This window comes from Malus domestica, chromosome 07 (genome assembly GCF_042453785.1).
Source record: "Malus domestica chromosome 07, GDT2T_hap1".
Taxonomy (NCBI): domain Eukaryota; kingdom Viridiplantae; phylum Streptophyta; class Magnoliopsida; order Rosales; family Rosaceae; genus Malus; species Malus domestica.
In genome coordinates, this window is record NC_091667.1 from 23,924,631 (window position 1) to 23,942,901 (window position 18,271).

At 35.9% G+C, this 18,271-nt stretch overlaps 1 pseudogene; it reads right to left on the reverse strand.

Annotated features, from left to right (window-relative positions):
• Positions 1-318: 318 nt before the first annotated feature.
• On the reverse strand, positions 319-17,779 carry LOC114826077 (NAC domain-containing protein 30-like; annotated as a pseudogene).
• Between the last annotated feature and the right edge of the window lie 492 nt (positions 17,780-18,271).

The window sequence follows — 18,271 nt, forward strand, 5'->3', positions numbered from 1 at the left end:
CTATTCTACTTTTTTTATTTTAGAAATCTCGGCATTGCAGGTGAGGAGTATGTAGCTTAAGTAGTTTGAGATAGGCTAAAGACTAAAACCTGGGGGCGTTTGTTTGAGCTCGCTAGCTTTCGCTGGCTTGGACTGGACTATGTAGTAGTCCAGTCCCGTGTTTGTTAACAGTCAGGACTAAGTTTAATGAGATTAGAAGGGACTCGCGGGGACTAACTCCCTCGCTAGCAAACCCGTCGAGAACCATGGGATTAGCGGGGACTAACTCCCTCTTGTCTTCCTCTGCTCCTATGTTTTCACAAACGCCAAGAGCCACCATCATTCCCCCTCGCCAATTCCCCCTTCCCCTCCTCCTCTCTCCTCGTTTTCTTTTCTTTCTGCTCCGCCGAGATCCAAGCTCGGCTCAAACTCGGCCGCCACGGCGATAGTTGCTCCATCCTCTTCATGCTGCAAGTCTGCACGCTGTGTACAAAGTCTGCTTCTCTGCAACTCTGGCCACCTGTACCCAGACCTGAAACCCACCACACCCACTGCCTAATTCTCAACATCCAACCACCAAAATTTGAAAAGTAAAAAAAAATCAATTCGATAACAACAACAAACTCAATAGAAAAATTCTTCATTTTTCCCAAAAAATTAAGAGATTTTCTGAGAAAATCAGAGGAGGGGCGAGAAATGGAGTGGTTGTGAAATCTAAGACGCCGCAGAGAGGAGCCTCTGCACGATTTCAATTTTCCGTGGGATTTGAAGTTGGGAAATCAGAATATGAGGAATCACAACACAAAGAAAAGGAAAGGGAAAAAAGAGAGAACAAAAGGGGGTGATGAATGATGATGTTTTGAGGGAGGAGAGACTGGAGAGGAAAAGAAAAAGACGAAGAGATGGAGAGGGTCGGAGCAGAATTAGGAAGAAAAAGGAAGATCACAGGAAAAAAAATTAGGAATAGGGATGCGAGTTTCCAGAATGACAAAAGAAAGAGACAATGATAGTAATAAAATATTACTAAATACGTATTAAATAATATAAAATATTAATAAAATATGAATGAGAAAATATAATATTAGAATTTTTTGTTTTCCTGTTTTTTAGTCCGACACTGCATCAAACGCTTCATTAAGTCAGTCCAGCTTAGTCTAGTCTAAGCCAGTCCAACTTAGTCCCTAAAGCTAGTCCAGTCCGAGATAGTCCGGTACAACAAACGCACCCAAAATCCCATCTTTTATGTGACACCTAATTCTGATCATTCTTCCCTTTTCGAATTTAAATCTCAAATTCCAATTCTCCTTTGCCTCATTCATTGATTCATTGCTTCATTTGGTCTACTACATTATCAGCCATGACATTGAAATGCCCGAAGCCAATGTTCTAGTGACAAAAAAAAAGGATAAAACATTCACCACAATTCAAAAGTAACGCTATGGCTTTGATACTACTTAGCGTTCAGTGTTAAAACTATTTTAGTTGTTACATTTAATTTTCATAATTGTATATTCAATCTTATCCATGCGATTTTCAAAAACACTCAGTATATTCAATCTTATCCATCCGATTTTCAAAAACACTCAGTATATTCAATCTTACACTTCCCGTTTTTTATATTCAATTTTTAAAGAAGACTGCAAAAAAGTAATGAAAAAACAATTCAGAATACTCCATGCAACATTCAAATGTTCGAAATAAATCACATTCACAAGACTATTTTCCTTTCAATACAACATTCTCAATGACATAATAATAAAAGCATATTAACAAGGATACAAGTTTTGGTGTTTCACACTTAGATAGGTCATTGATAAGTTTTGACCTTCAATTTTAATCATACAATTAAACAAGAAAAAACAACTAGAACTAGTACTCCATGAAGGATGGAACTCAAAGTTTCAATTTTCATACCCATGACATCACATTAGTGTCTAGTTATGTGAATATATCAGTTGAGTCTCCAGCAGCTCCTGTACAGTGAATGAGGAACAAGTTAAATTAGATATACTTCTTGTAATTCGTATGACCAAGTTCACATCAGAATGTTTAAAACGTGTATTCATACTTACCTCAAGAATCATATCATCTACAGCTGGATCATTAAAATCAGATGAAATGCCGCTACCAGGTTCACCATCATCATGATCACCACTGCCAAGTACAGAACGATCTAGCTGTTTGTGTGCCAGAATTTCTTCTGTGACGGGAATCATATGATTCATGGCAGCAGCTTGGTTATCAGTATTATAGGCGATGCAGCCACCAGTACCAGGATCAAGTGATTCATAACTAGACACAAAGTACTTCGATATCAGGATCATTTCCAAGCCGAGGTTGTTGATGCAGCTGAGGTGCCTCGGGAGGAGGAAAGGGTGAATCCAGATATCCTCCTAGCGGAGCAAATGACTGCCAATGCCAGGTTAAAAATCGCAAAACAAGCAAGTGTTAAGTGTTGATATACTTTTGTGCTCCTTTTCATCAAGTTTAGATCAGAAAATGTTCAAAAAGTGGTTTTTTTCTCCGGGCAAGATTAGCTCATGTCCGTCAAAGGCATAAAGTGCTACTTTGAGTCAGGAAGGAGAGAGGGGCCAACATATCCAGAAACCTCCCTCCGATCCATGTGTGTTTATTAAAACAAAAAACAATAAAGATAAATACATACGGGGGGAGACATAAAACCAACCTTTTGAATCATGACACGTAGAGCTTGATCAATAAAATCAGATGAGACGCCGCCACCAGGTTCACCATGATTATGATTAGCAGTGGCAGCTTGATCATCTCCGGAACTAGAGGCAATGTAGCCTCGATTACCAGGATCAGCTAAATTATTACATATCGAAGTACCCTCAAGCTTCTTGTTATCAGACTTACAACCAATTGGCTTATACTTCAGGAGACAGAGAACAAAGTCCCTCTGCTGATCCGTCTCCCGACTAGGATTAGAACCCCGTTTAGATTTAGTGCCATAGTACTCGTGTATGATCCAGCCACTCCTAACGGATTTAGACTTACAACCTTCTTGGGAGGTCTTTTTTTAGAAGGTTAATGTCCTCTTTTTGCAAGTGAAATATTTTGAGCTGATATCCCGCGGCTTGCCTGTGATCTTCCAGAAGCCTTGCTCTGTGATCCTGTTGCAGCTAATATTGGCTTTATTCAATAAAAATCAACCATAAATTGTCTACTATGTGTAATAGGAATGTGTAAGTAGGAAATCAATAAAGCTGTGATTTGATCCTCATATATCATATCCTACATTAAGTGTCTTACATTATAAGTAGGTTTGATAGAATCCTTAATAACATATGATTATGATACTTTACTTGAGAGCCAAGAAAGGAGAGTTTTAGCTTTCCTTTATGGATAGAATCTAAGACTCCTTGGCTAGTATATAAACACCGGTCTCTGCTAACTCTAGATACGACAACTAAGGCTTCCCATAGAGCTACGAGTTTGCAGAAGAGTTGGTGTTTTTCCTCGATCAAATTCTGTTCGAATGGCAGCTGCATCCTCGACAAGTAAGTAATTCTTCCTTGTGCTTGATAACTAATATGTGTTTTGATCATGCAAACATCACGGCTAACAATTGGTATTAGAGCCTTTGTTTGTATGGTTAAAACAGATAAGAATGACATCGTATGTGGTTTCGAGTGGAAAGCATGCATCATAAAATTTTGACATGCATAAAATATAAGCTTATTTCGAAGACTCACTACTACAAAAGGGCCTTATAGTGTCAGTAGGTGGTGTCGGTTTAATATAATATAGTGTCGGACTAGACAATTGCGACACTTATTGAACATGACGTCGGATTTATTGTCGCTTATAAGCGTCATAAACATTTAATGTCGCTTTTAAACCGACTTAAACATTTAATGTCGCTTAAAACTGACATATATTTTAATAATTTTTAAATACTAGTGTCGCTTTAAATAATACAGTGTCGCTTTTAAGCGACATAAAATATTGGTGTCACTTCTAACCGACACTAATTATTGTTTTTAAAATATTTTAAAGCCTACGTCGGTTCTTAGGGACATAGATTTTAGTTTTTTTAAATATTTTGAAACCCAGTGTCGGTTTTAAGCGACAGATTGATGATAAACTCTCCTCCGTGTATTCTTCTTCCTCTCTTGCGTTTTTCTTATTCGTTCTTCCCATTTACAAACCCTCCCCGTGTGTTCTCTCTTGCACCTTTCTTATTTGTTCTTCCAACTTCATTTGTTCCTTCTTCACAATAGTAAGTTTTTCTTACTTGTAATATTTTTATTTTCTCCTCTTATGTTTAATTTTTATTTACAATTTAGTTTTGTAGGGAATTTATTTGAGCTAGTTGAGTACATAAAGAATTGATCGACGACAAAATTCTTCCATAATTCAGGTTTTTATCACTAAATTCTTTAATTTTTAAATTGTATGATACACAAGTTTATTTATTTAAAAATTCTAATTTAAGTACTTAGATAAATTTCTACTATTTTTTTTAAATTAATAAATATGTAGTCAAATTAATGGATAAATTACATAGTAGCCCCTCAGGTTTGAGGTCTATTACAACCTCATACAACATCTTTAAAACATTTCACTTTCATACCTCACGTACTATTTTATTTCAAAATAATACCTCCGTTACATTTTCCATCAATTGATCCGTTAAGTGCTGACGTGGTTGCCACGTGACTGCCAAATGTGTGCCACGTGGCATAATTTTATTAAAAAAATAAAAGATAAAAAAAAACCCTAAAGAGCGCAGAACCCACCCCCACCTCCCCCGCAACCCCTCCCCACCCCTTTAATCCCTAACCCATCACCCTTCCTCCCTGACACCTCCTTCCCTTACCTAACCTCCACTCCTGCCAACAGCCGCCAACCCACACCTCTTCCTAGCTTACACACAATCCCCAGATCAAACAAAAAGGAAGGGAAAGAAAGAAAGAAAATTTATCGCATGGGTCCAATCGATTTTTCTGCAACATCAAATGGGTGCAGACTGCAGAGAGAGAAGAGAAAGAGAACGAACCGGCCGGCGACGTAGATGAAGGCGAAGGTGGCGAACATGGAGACCAAGAGCGTCGGGATCCGAGACCCGAAAACGGTGCCGGAGAGACGAGCACTGGATCATCTGCTCTGCATCTTCTCTCCCATTGCTGGTTCTGAAATCCTAACCAATCCGTTCCGATAGAACCGTGGCGTGTGCAAATTGCCGAGTGAGCTCGGAGAAGACGATGGATTGTGGGGGGTGGACTATTACCAATACATTGTCCGGAAGAAACAGATCTCGAATTTGATTGGAGTCGAGATTTTAAAGTTGTGTAGGCTGTGGCAGAGGTGTAGGCTGTGGAAGAGGGGTGGGGGGTTGCGGGGATGGGGTTCTGGGAAGAGGTGTGGGTTGGCAGCGGTTGGCAGAAGTAGAGGTTAGGTTGGGGAAGGAGATGTCGAGGAGGAAGGGTGCTGGGTTAGGGATTGAAGGGGTGGGGAGGGTTGCTGGGGAGGTGGGGGTGGGTTCTGCGCTTTCAGGTTTTTTTTTTTAAAATAAAATTATGCCACGTGGCAGACATTTGGCAGTCACATGGCAACCACGTCAGCACTTAACGGATCAATGGATGGAAAATGTAACGGAGGTATTATTTTGAAATAAAATAGTACGTGAGGTATGAAAGTGAAATGTTTTAAAGATGTTGTATGAGGTTGTAATAGACCTCAAACCTGAGGGGCTACTATGTAATTTACCCCAAGTTAATTAATTTTGTCACTTGAATTGTTATGAGAAAATAGAAATGAATAATATTTATAAGCATTTATGTTAAATTAACAATATTAAATATAACATGAACTTATAATATTTAGTAATATAAGAATAGAATATATTATGTTAAATTAATAATTAGAATTTATTTATATTTTCATTAGTGTAAATATTTTAAATTGAAGATTGAGTTCATTCATTGTATTCATATAGGGTCAAGGAGTGTAGCTGTAAAAAAATCATCAAAATTGGAGTTAAAATCACCGTTAAATCGTGATTTTTCGTTGATAACCGTTGAAAAGTTTTGTCCCGTTACTTGATCTCTGAATGTTTGTTTTTTGCCATTTTTGGCGTATGTGATCTCAAAGCATATATAAACAAGTTTGATGGCTAGATTGTTGAAATTAGTTTTGTAGAATGCTTATCCCATCAAAACAATAAATTCACTAACACTTTGTATTTATACTTTTATTAAATAAAACATAAGATTTTGTAGTATCCACTAGTGTAACTATTTTAAATTGAAGATCGAATTCATTCATTGTATTCATATAGGGTCAATGAGTGTAACTGTAAAAAAATCATCAAAATCATAATTAAAATAACTGTTAAATCGTGATTTTTCGTTTATAACCGTCGAAAAGTTTTGTCTCGTTACTTGATCTCTGAATGTTTGTTTTTTGCCATTTTTGGCGTATGCGATCTCGAAGCATATACAAATAAGTTTGACGGTTGGATCGTTGAAATTAGTTTCGAAGTATACATATCCCATCAAAACGATAGATTCACTAACACTTAGAGTTTATTTATACTTTATAACATAAGATTTTGTGGTATCCACTAGTGTAAATATTTTAAATTGAAGATCGAATTCATTCATTGTATTCATACAGGATCAAGGAGTGTAGCTATTAAAAATAATCAAAATTGGAGTTAAAATAACTGTTAAATCGTGATTTTTCGTTTTATAACCGTCGAAAAGTTTTGTCCCGTTACTTGATCTCTGAATGTTTTTTTTTCCATTTTTGGCGTATGCGATCTCGAACCATATACAAACAAATTTGACGGTTGGATCGTTGAAATTAGTTTCGAAGTATGCATATCCTATCAAAATGATAGATTCACTAACACTTAGAGTTTATTTATACTTCTATTAAGTATAACATAATATTTTGTGGTATCCACTAGTGTAAATATTTGAAATTAAAGATCGAATTCATTTATTGTATTCATATAGGATCAAGGAGTGTAGCTATAAAAAATAATCAAAATCGGAGTTAAAATAACCGTTAAATCGTGATTTTTTTGTTTTATAACCGTCGAAAAGTTTTGTCCCGTTACTTGATCTCTGAATGTTTGTTTTTTGTGATTTTTTGCTGATGCGATCTCGAAGTATAGACAAACAAGTTTGACAGTTGGATCGTTGAAATTAGTTTCATAGAATTCGTATCCCATCAAGTTTAATGGTGTGTGTATATATTTATTTATTAAGAGATTTAAATTTATTTATTTTGTACATATTTGGCACGTAGTTGTCGAACTCAGCCGAGGGATTTGTTTAATGTATTAGAGGATAGTGATGCAATTGATGATTATGCTATACCTAATTTGGATGATCGAATTCTTGACAATGAAAATTTCCATAAAAGGGTTGGTGTGGAAGAGACTTCTTTTCATGAATCGTTACCGATGCCTACCGAGTTCGTTACTCATGCAAATGTCGACGACGAGCTAACAGATAATGACAGGGAATAAATATATTAATTATTTTATGTATTTTAAATATCAATTAGACTATGTTTCAATTCATGTGTGATGATATTTTATCATAAAATTATATTATTGTTTTATCATATAATTATATTATTGTTTTTTATTATGTATTAAATATTATTTATTAAAATATTATATGAGATAACTTGAAATATTTTAGGCGGGAATGAATGTTTGAAATGTTTTAGACGGGAATGAATGTTTGAAATGTTTGAAATATTTTAGTGTGTAACCGACGCAACCTTTTCTTATTTCGACGCAAAGATGTCCCTATTTCGACGACATGATCTTTTAGTCAAAAGTGTGTCAAGCTGCGTGTATGTAGGTCGTGTCAGATATAGTGTCGGTTTAAACCGACGCAAAGTTCAATTATTCCGACACTACTGACAATTATTTTGACGCAACGTTTAATTATTCCGATGCTACTGACAAATATGTCAGTTTGTCAGAGAGTGTCGGTTTTGACCGACGTAACGTGTTCATATTTCGACGCTAAGTTTTAATCCATATTCAAACCCCCTTCTTTCCCATTACTTTCGTGCTTCCATTTCTATCTCTCATTTCTGTCTCGTTTACTCCCTCTCCTTCTCCCATTTCAGCCTTACTCTTTCCCCCATTTTTGCCATACTCCTGCTCCTTCCACTAACTTGTGCTATGGATAATTCTAGTGAGATCAACGTTTTGACGAACATCATTTGGAAGATGAGGAGTTCGAAGCCAGTATTTTTTTGAATTATTATTAAATTCAGTTTTTGTTTTGTGTTTAAACTTATATTATGCTTAAACTGAAAATTTACATTACTTTCCTGGTTTTTAATTGTTTTTTTTTTTTGGTATTAATAAGGAACATCTCAACGGAGGCGCGGGTCCTCAATTCCCAAATGGACGAAACAACTTTGTTCGTTTGATTCTTCCGGAAAATGCATTAGTGACAATTCTAGTGCATTTGCAAAATATGTAGCAGGGGAGGTTAGAGACCACAGAAATCTCCCGTTGGTGAGTGATTGGTGTAAGATTAAGGAAGAAGATAAGGAAGTTTTCTGGAATAGAATAAAGGTATAGATATTTTTATTTTAACTTGAAAATAGAAGAACAAGTCAATGATAGCAGTAATAATTGGTTAGCTTGGTTTTTTTTATGGATGTAGGGAAATATTTTTTTTTGAAGATGCAGATATAGTAAAAATGCCTATGATTTGCCATATGACACTTAAGGTTGCGAAGCATGCGCACAAAGAGTTTAGAAATAAATTAAAAAAAACTTTTATACTAACAGAGCAGTGAAGGTGCGCAGCCACCCTCCTTGTGAAGTGAATCCTACATAGTGGATTGCATTGGTGGCTTACTGGAATAAAGAAAAAACAAAGGTAATCGTTATGATTTATTTCATTATCACCTTAAATTTGTCTAAATTTTTTTTTTTTTTTTTTTCAGTTGTAAGAGTGCGGCAAGAATTTGTACAGATTGTAAATTTTGGCACTATTTGTATGGATGAGTTTTGTATATTATGTGGAATGTTAGATAAAAAATATTTGTACATTTTTGCACTATTTTTCTTGTTAATTATTTTTATTAATGTTTGATTTGGCCTATACTTAAATTTATTATTTTGGTTATATAATTTTTTTTAGTTACAATTAATTGGAAACGAGTGCAGATTCTCAAATTTTTTTATTATTATTAACAAAGGTAGTGTCAGTTAAGAGCGTCACTAGTTTGAATATTTTATTTATTTAATTGTTATCGGACGTCGGTTTTAGGATATTCTAATAGTTTATCTACATAATTCAAGTTAATCATATATTCAAGCTACAATAGTTTACCATGAGAGATTGAATCATGTAGTCAAGATTGTTGTTCATAAAATTGCATTTAATATATGATATAGAGGCTGTTCATCTTGCTCACAAGTGTTGATCATTGTTTTCTGGATCATATGTGAATGGTATGACATTATTTATGCGCCACATCAATTGTGCTCACAAGTGTTGGGAATCAGCATGAAGGAAACTGGTGTAGTGCATAAGTCAGTGTCAAAAGGCATATTGATTCATCTTGCTCACAAGTGTTGAATCAATTTCGTTTTTATAATGTTTTGGGATTGGTTTACTCAATGCATGTATGTTGTATGTATATATTCAGTGATGAATGATGTCAACACTGTTCAAACCCTAAGGGGAGCAAACTACAAAAAGTGGAAAGAAGACCTTGAGATCTATCTAGGGTTAATGGATTTAGACATGGCAACAAGAGAAAACTCTCATCCAGAATCTGCTGCAGATGTTGTAGTTGATGTCAAGGCAAAGTATGAAAGGTGGCAGAAGGCTAATCGAATTGCTCTCTTGGTGATCAAGTGATCCATGTCTGACACAGTGAGAGGTGGCATTCCTGAGTTCAAGAGTGCCAAGGAATTCTTGACATTTATTGATGAGAAGTTCAAAGAATCAGAGAAGGCAGAAACTGGTAATCTCATGAATGAACTTATGACCAAAAGGTATAATGGTATGGGGTGTGTAACGGAACATATATTTGAACTGCTAGATATTGGTGCTAAATTGAATGTTCTTAAAGTCCCTATGAGTGATCCTTTCTTAGTTCATGTGGCGCTTAACTCATTGCCAAATGAGTGTTCACAACTAAAGAGCACATACAATGCACAGGAGGAGAAGTGAAGCCTTAATAAACCGATTGAAATTTGTGTGCATGCGAAACAACATATAAGGCAGGAAATTTTTGGAAAAAAGGTGAATATGGTGACTGATCACCACAACAACAACACTGCAGGATAGGAGCACAACAAAGAGGCATCACATTACTCCAAAGTTGGTGCGAACAAAGGGTCCAAAACTGTTAAGGGAAAATGTTTCTTCTTTAAGAGACCTGGGCACATGAAGAGACACTGCCAGAAGTACAAAAAGTGGGTTGACAATGGTAAGGGAAAAGGTAATGTTATGATTTTTAGAGGTGAAGTTTTAGTCTATTTTGAAACAAATAATGTTGAATCTGCTAGAGATTCTTGGTGGCTTGACAATGGTGCTTCAATACATGTGACAAACTCTTTACATGACTTCATACACAAGAGAGTGCCAAGAAGGGATAAAGTCTCAGTGGTCGTTGGGAATGGAGGAAGAGTTGCTGTTGAGTTCATTAGAACAAGTAGAATAAAGTTAGATTCTGGTTTTACATGACCTTGAGAATGTGTGATATGTACCTTCATTTCAAAGGAATTTCGTATCAGTTAGTCGGTTAGTCATGAAGGATTTTGTATTTTTAATAAATAACAGTGGCTTTTCGATTTACAAAAACTCTTAGATTATTGGGAATGGTTTGCATATTGGTGGCATGTTTAGACTAAATTGTAAAGAGTCAAATCGTGTAGCACATTTGATAGGTCAGAAAAGATTGAATCATAATGAGACTTCCTCCACTCTTTGGCATAAGAGGCTAGGGCACATTTTGATTGAAAGAATAAAGAATCTGAGTAAAAGTGGCATAATCCCACCATTTGAATTTGATAATCTGGTCATATGTATTGAATGCATTAAAGAAAAAATGACAAGTACACACAAGAAAGATACAACCAGGAGCAGTGGATTACTAGAACTCGTACACACTGATATCTGTAGACCTTTCCGTACACCTACTTATGATGGTTATAAGTACTTCATCACGTTCATAGACGATTATTTGAGGTATTGCTACTTATATCTGCTTATTGAGAAGTCCAGTGCCCTAAGTGCTTTTCAAATTTACAAAACTAAAGTTGAAAAACAGTTGGATAAGAAAATCAAAACAGTAAGATCCGGTAGAGGTGGTGAATACTATGGAAGATATACTAAACATGGAAGGAATCCATGACCTTTTTCACTTTATCTGCAAAGTGAAGGAATTGTAACTCAATATACAAATCCTCGAACACCACAACAGAATGGTGTCTCCGAAAGAAAGAATCGTACTTTGAAGGATATGGTTAGGAGTATGATGAGCACTACCAACTTGCCATTGTTTTTGCAAGGTGATGCAATTAAAACTGTAAACTATATTTGCAATAGGGCACCAAGCAAGTCTATTACTTCAACACCATTTGAACTTTGGAACAACAAAAAACCTAGCTTGTTGCATTTAAGAATATGGGGTTTGTAAAGCAGAAGCTAGGGCATACAATCCTCACAAAATGATGTTAGATGCCAAAACTGTGAGTTGTTATTTCATTGGTTATCTACCAAGAACCAAAGGGTACAAATTTTATTGCCTTGGAAATTCCATGCGATTCATTGAGACAAATAAAGTTAAGTTCATAGAAGAAGTGAAAGAAGAAGTTTTGAATTACAGCTTGGTCTTTTAAGAAGAAAATGAGTTTAACTCACAAGAAGATGCATAAGACAATATTCCCTTGCCACCAGGTACTGAAATTGTTGAGAATATTATGCAAAATGATACAAGGGATGCCACTGATAATACTATAGGCCATATGGAAGAGCATGATACTGCAAATGATGTTCCATGAAAACCAGTGCAAGTCACAACGAGAAAACCAGCAATTTCAGACGATTTTATGGTATTTTTGAGTGAAGTAGATATCAACGTTGGTGAGCCTTCTACATATAAGGAGGCTATAAGTGGACTGCAACGAGAAGAACGGATGAAAGCCATGGAGAGTAAGCTTGAATCCATGGAAAAGAATAAGGTATAGGAACTTGCAATATTACCAAAGGGAGCAAAACCAATTGGATGTAAGTGGGTGTTTAAGACCAAGAAGGACTCCATAGAGGAAGTTGAGAGATTTAAGGCTAAACTTGTAGCCAAGGGATACACTCAACAAGAGGGAATCAATTACACTGAGACATTCTCACCAGTCTCAACAAAAGATTTATTCAAGTTTGTTATGGCCTAGGTAGCTCACTATGATTTCCATCTACATCAAATGGATGTAAAAACTATATTCCTAAATGTGTTTTTTGTTTTTTGGAGGAAAAGATTTATATGAAGTAGCCTGAGGGATTCATTGGCTCTGATGGAAAGGAATTAGTATGCAAACTCAAAAAATCAATTTATGGCTTAAAGCATGCATCAAGGCAATGGTATTTGAGATTCGATGAAGTCATGCAATCACATGGTTTTGTTGAGAATTCTGAAGATGAGTGCATATATTTCGAATCCAGTGGGAGACACTTCACTATATTGGTGCTATATATGTATGATATCCTTATAGCTAGCACTTATTTGACTTTGCTGCATGAAACAAAATTAATACTCCGTGACAACTTTGAGATGAAGGATATGGGTGAAGCATTTTATGTCATGGGGATCGAAATCACTCGTGACAAAAGGAGAGGTTTGCTTGGGCTATCACAGAAGGGATATATAGACAAGATACTCAAGAGGTTCAATATGTCAACATGTAGTGGTTGTGATGTGCCAGTGACTAAGGGAGATAAACTAAGCAAGCTACAAAGCTCTAGAACTGAAGCTGAAAAGCTTGAGATGAATGACAAACCGTATACCTCAGTTATTGGGAGTCTAATGTAGGCACAAGTGTGCACTAGACTTGACATGACTTTTGCATTGAGCTTGTTAGGGAGATATCAATTGAACCCTGGACATGCCCATTGGATTGCAGCTAAGAAGGTGTTACGGTATTTGCAAAAAAAAAAAAGATTATAAGTTAGTATACAAGAGAAGTGACAACCTCTAGTTGGTTGGTTACTGTGACTCATATTATGCAGGGTATCAAGATTCATTGAAGTCTACCTCGAGCTATATTTTTATGATGGCAGGAGGTGCAATCTCATGGAAGAGTATGAAACAGAAGAACATCACTACCTCTACTATGATGGCAGAATACATGGCTTGTTTTGAGGCCACTTCTCAAGCAGTTTGGTTTGGTAAGTTCATAGAAGGAACGAAAGTCCTCAACATTGTCACGAATCCATTACAAATATTTTGTGACAACACTGCATCAGTTTTCTATTTCAAGAACAATAAGAGGTCTTCTGGAACTAAGCATATGCATATCAAGTACAAGTTAATTAGAGAAAAGATCAAGCAAGGGTTTATAAAGATCAGTTACATTGACACAGTATCAATGCTTGCAGGTCTCTTGAACAAGCCACTTCCAGTCAAAGCTTTTAAACAGCATGTGGAAAATATGGGACTGACCTCGAACTTTGATATGCAGAATTAGTGGGAGTAGAAAACTGTTTCTAATTACAGTGCAAATAAGTGAGTTAAACTCACTAAGTTTTAAAGATGTAGTTTGGTTCCGAGTTTGGATTGAATAAAGGTTGTTTTCAATAATTGTGTTCACGTAATGCATGCATGCATATGTATATTTTGTCTGCATTTTATACTTTTGAATTGCAGAAAGTTGAAGAGTTTTCTGGAGTGATGGAAAAGTTTGCATTGGCAAACATATAAGCTGTTCAAAAGCATAAGGTGTGACTTATTAAAGTTACAATACAGTGGACCTGAGATGATATGGAGTAAGACAGTTCTTGAGATAAAGTTTCATCTCTAGATCATAATTTGATGATTTTCATGTGAATGGTTTGCTCAGTGTATGTGATTATGAAGGTTTTGAGATGAGACATAATTACAACCTTGTTAATCCTACATTGAGAAAACTTTTTGACAGAAATTTGAATTAAGGATGAGATTGAATCGCAGGCATATGGCCATTAAAGAAACACTGATTTCCGATACATATTTGAAACATGATCATTACAATTCGTAGACCAAGTGGGAGAATGTTGGATCTATTCAATATAAATCAACCATAAATAGGAATGCATAAGTAGGAAATCAGTAAAGCTGTGATTTGATCCTCATATATCATATCCCACGTTAAGTGTCTTACATTATAAGTAGGCTTGATAGAATCCTTAATAATATATGATTATGATACTTTACTTGAGAGCCAAGAAATGAGAGTTTTAGCTTATCCTTGGCTAGTATATAAACATCGGTCCCTGCTAACCCTAGATACGACAACTAAGGCTTCCCATAGAGCATAGTCATAAGGCTAGGAGTGTGAAGACCTGTAATTTGGAAAATATATTTATAAGACCATCTATAATTATAATATTTGGGTTCCTTGTATTTATTTAATTATTTATTTGTTTACTATATATTAACCTTGTCTAATTACCTGTTTATATTTATTTTATTTATTGATTTTAGCTTTACTATAATTATTTTGGTCTAAAATAATTGGCTGGTCAAGGTCAGTGCTATTGTTGACAACACCTCCCTATTTAGACACACCCGTAGCAGATTATGGGAGTACGGAGATAGGTTCAACTTATCTCTTGCCGCTACACCTTCCAATAAGAGAATAGCTATAACCGTCTCTTAACCTCCTATAAATAGGAGTGCTTTTCATTCATTTGAAAGAGGAAAACAAACGGAAGAAGGGAAAAATAATTCGAGAGAAAGAGACCAGGATAGAGAGAGAGAGAGAGAGAGTTGTTTTTCTGTGGTTTCTGTTGAGAGTGAGAGAGAGATCGATTGAGTGAGGGAGGGAGGACCGTGGAGTCAGTAGCCTGCTTTGTGTGGGTAACAATTTCTATACCTTGTTTATCTTTTCATAACTATTATATATTTTCCTTGTTTATATTTGTCGTGGAGTTTCTATTCGAAGTTAGTTTATACAAATTCTTCGCTTGATCAAATCTAATGTAATTTGGCTTCAAATCTGTATAGATCTTTGAGTTGGCTGTCTTATTATAAAATATGAAAGAAGTATGATAAACCCTAGTTTGACAAATCCAATTCAATTTCCTTTTCCAAAACTACTTTATATTTATACAATATTATGTTAATTTGATTGAGAATAGAATGAAGTTTATATATACACATATGCTACGCTATCAATATATGTAGATGTATATGTATAGCTATTTTTATATACATTAGTATATGCTGGAACAAAACCACACTAAGTCTTAAGCTTTTTGCACTATATATCGTCTAGGTTATAAATGATTAATCATGTTGTGAAATGGTTTTATGTATGGTTATTTTATACAAGTTACATAAGGTTTTGAAGGCAGAGGACTATCTAAGTTTATTCTTTCTTTTGGTCTCCATAGTATGTTTACTATACACAAAACTATTTTGCATAGTATTATAGGTCAACCAATTTGATATCTGATTTGAGTGGTAGTAAATTAGTAACCCAAGTACTTTGATTAGTTAGAGTCTATGTCTTGCATATATTGTGATTTGCTTAATACTTGTGAATAGGATTTTGTCAAGGTGGTGAACTCTTGTAATAGAGAGTTGGAGCAATGCTTTGGAGTCCAGGTAGGGGAAATACGGCAAACCTTTACAGATATTGATTCTATTAAATTTCGTGAAGTACTATATTTGTGTTGGTTGATTAATGTGGTTGGACATTGTTTGGATTATTGCTTCAGTTCGTTGTTTACTTGTTAGTACTACTGGAATGTTATTCGTTGAGATATATATTGTGACTTGTGAAGATGTAATAACGTGCTTGTGCATCACTCATGTGTAAGAAGTGGTTGGAACTTTGTAGGTGAGAAAGGAAATTGGAAAGAGGGTAATGGAAATGATCTTTTGTGTAGTTGAGTCAAACTCTTAGCAGGTACCAGGTCTCAGGTGAGCCCACAGTGCACAGATTCTTTAAGGGTAATTCGGGACTGGCGACGAAGAGTTTTGGCAAGATGACTAACAAAAGGGAAAATTGGGATGATTGAGTTACAGGGGGTTAATTTGTATATTAAACCATTCGAACCACCACTGCAGAGGTAAAATGCACGGTATGGGACGTGCAGGTCCGCGTGTTTTATTATATTAATTAACGGGGGTAGCCGAAGAGGTTCAATTGCATCCATGCATTATTTTATCAATAATAATTTGATATTCGGCTATATGATTTCATGACACATAATTTAATATTGTCAATTTACTGTGATAAGGTTATGTCCCTACTGAGCGACGGTGGTTGTTGCTCACCCCTAACCTATTATTTTACAGATGAGTTATTTGGCAACACTGGTGATAGACGAGCTAAGGTTGTGTTAGACGAGGGATCTAAGAGTGTTGATTTATTATTTCTATACACCTTGTAAAAATTTTGGAGTTATTTTAATAAGAGGAGTTTAATTTTCCAACCCGTGTCAATTTCCTTTTATTTATTTAGCTTTTAACTCGTGTTTCGGACTCGGGATCGAGTTTTTACTACCGACCCCAGGTCCGGGGCGTGACAAGGAGTTTGCAGAAGAGTTAGTGTTTTTCCTCGATCAAATTCTGTAAGCATGGCAGCTGCATCCTCGACAAGTAAGTAATTCTTCTTTGTGCTTGATAACTGATATGTGTTTTGATCATGCAAACATCACGGCTAACAGCGAAGACTATTGATGAATTTGTAATCACACCAGCTGAAGGAGTACCACGGCTTAGCTAGATATGGAGATTCAGGGAACATGCGCTCTGCAACAAAAAACAAGATATTGAAAATGGCTTGGTTGGTCACCACCAGGATTTGATTGGCTAACTCGTTGTACATTCAGAGCTCGTTGGGTGCCTTGAATTGGGGAACTCACTAGTCACTACTTTCAAGTTGACAATCCAATCCTTCCACCAAACGATCCCTCAATGTATGTTGAAGGAAGAAAAGATGCAACTTTCAAGTTAAAGGTAGAAGATGGATCACTCGTTAAGCCAACTTACCCCTCCTAATCCTACCATGGAAGGATTGGAAGGGATAAGTTTCCTCCATGACTAATTAATCTTCTACCTTCAACTTGACAAAAAACCTGGAAATTAACATCTATATCTTCATTCAACATACATCCATTCAACGTAATAATTTATCCAATCCAATCTAATCCAATACACCAAACGAGCCCCAAAGTCTTGAACAAATCAAACAAGATTATGCATGAACAAAAATCATACAGTGAAAAATAATACCTGGGTTTTAAAGAAAAAGTGAGATAGAATAATGGGTTACCAGTCAAATCCCAAGGCTCGAACTTGCAGACATCGATGACAGGGAGGAAGTGGCAGGCTTGGGAGTTGTTATATTTCATCTTCTTCCTCAAGAAGTCTGCCATTTCCTTTTCAGTGGGATGGAATCTGATCGCAGCCACCATGTCCGGCACCGATTGTGCGGTTGTTGATGTGGTGGTGCTGCTACTGATGTTTCCCATCCCTCCTCTTTGTCTTTCAATGTTTTGACAATTTGGAAACAAGATTATCAGATGTTTGTTGCCTAGAGAGAACGAAGCAGAAGAAGCAGAGCAAGTGAAATTTGTATTTAAAAACCGAAGTCACCCAATCAAGTCAGTGCCACTGTGCTTTTTGACTTGCAAAGACTTCCAAGTCTTGGGATGATGCCGCCAAACCAAGTTTTGCTGATGCTGTAGAAATAGAGATTTTCCAGGATGATCGATACACGAAGTGATATATCACGTGTCATTATATAAATTGTAGGATGTGTGTATCAAAAAGTTAATAATTTAAAAAATAAAACTTTTCACTACTCATATAAAAACATGTGATGCATCAACCGTGTTCTCGTTATAATTAAAAATTTCTCTTTGAGTGGATCCCACCCACTTCCTATCGGCAATCATGTCTCTTACTTTGTATTTTGTATTTGTTTTATTTGTTTTTGTTCTTTTGGGAAATATCACCCTTGTAATTGGAGATTGAAAAGCCAAAGTTCAAGCTTTACTATTATTTTCCTCGGATGAGGATCCGGACTTCGGATCTTCTTTGTGAGGATTATGGGAATTATTCA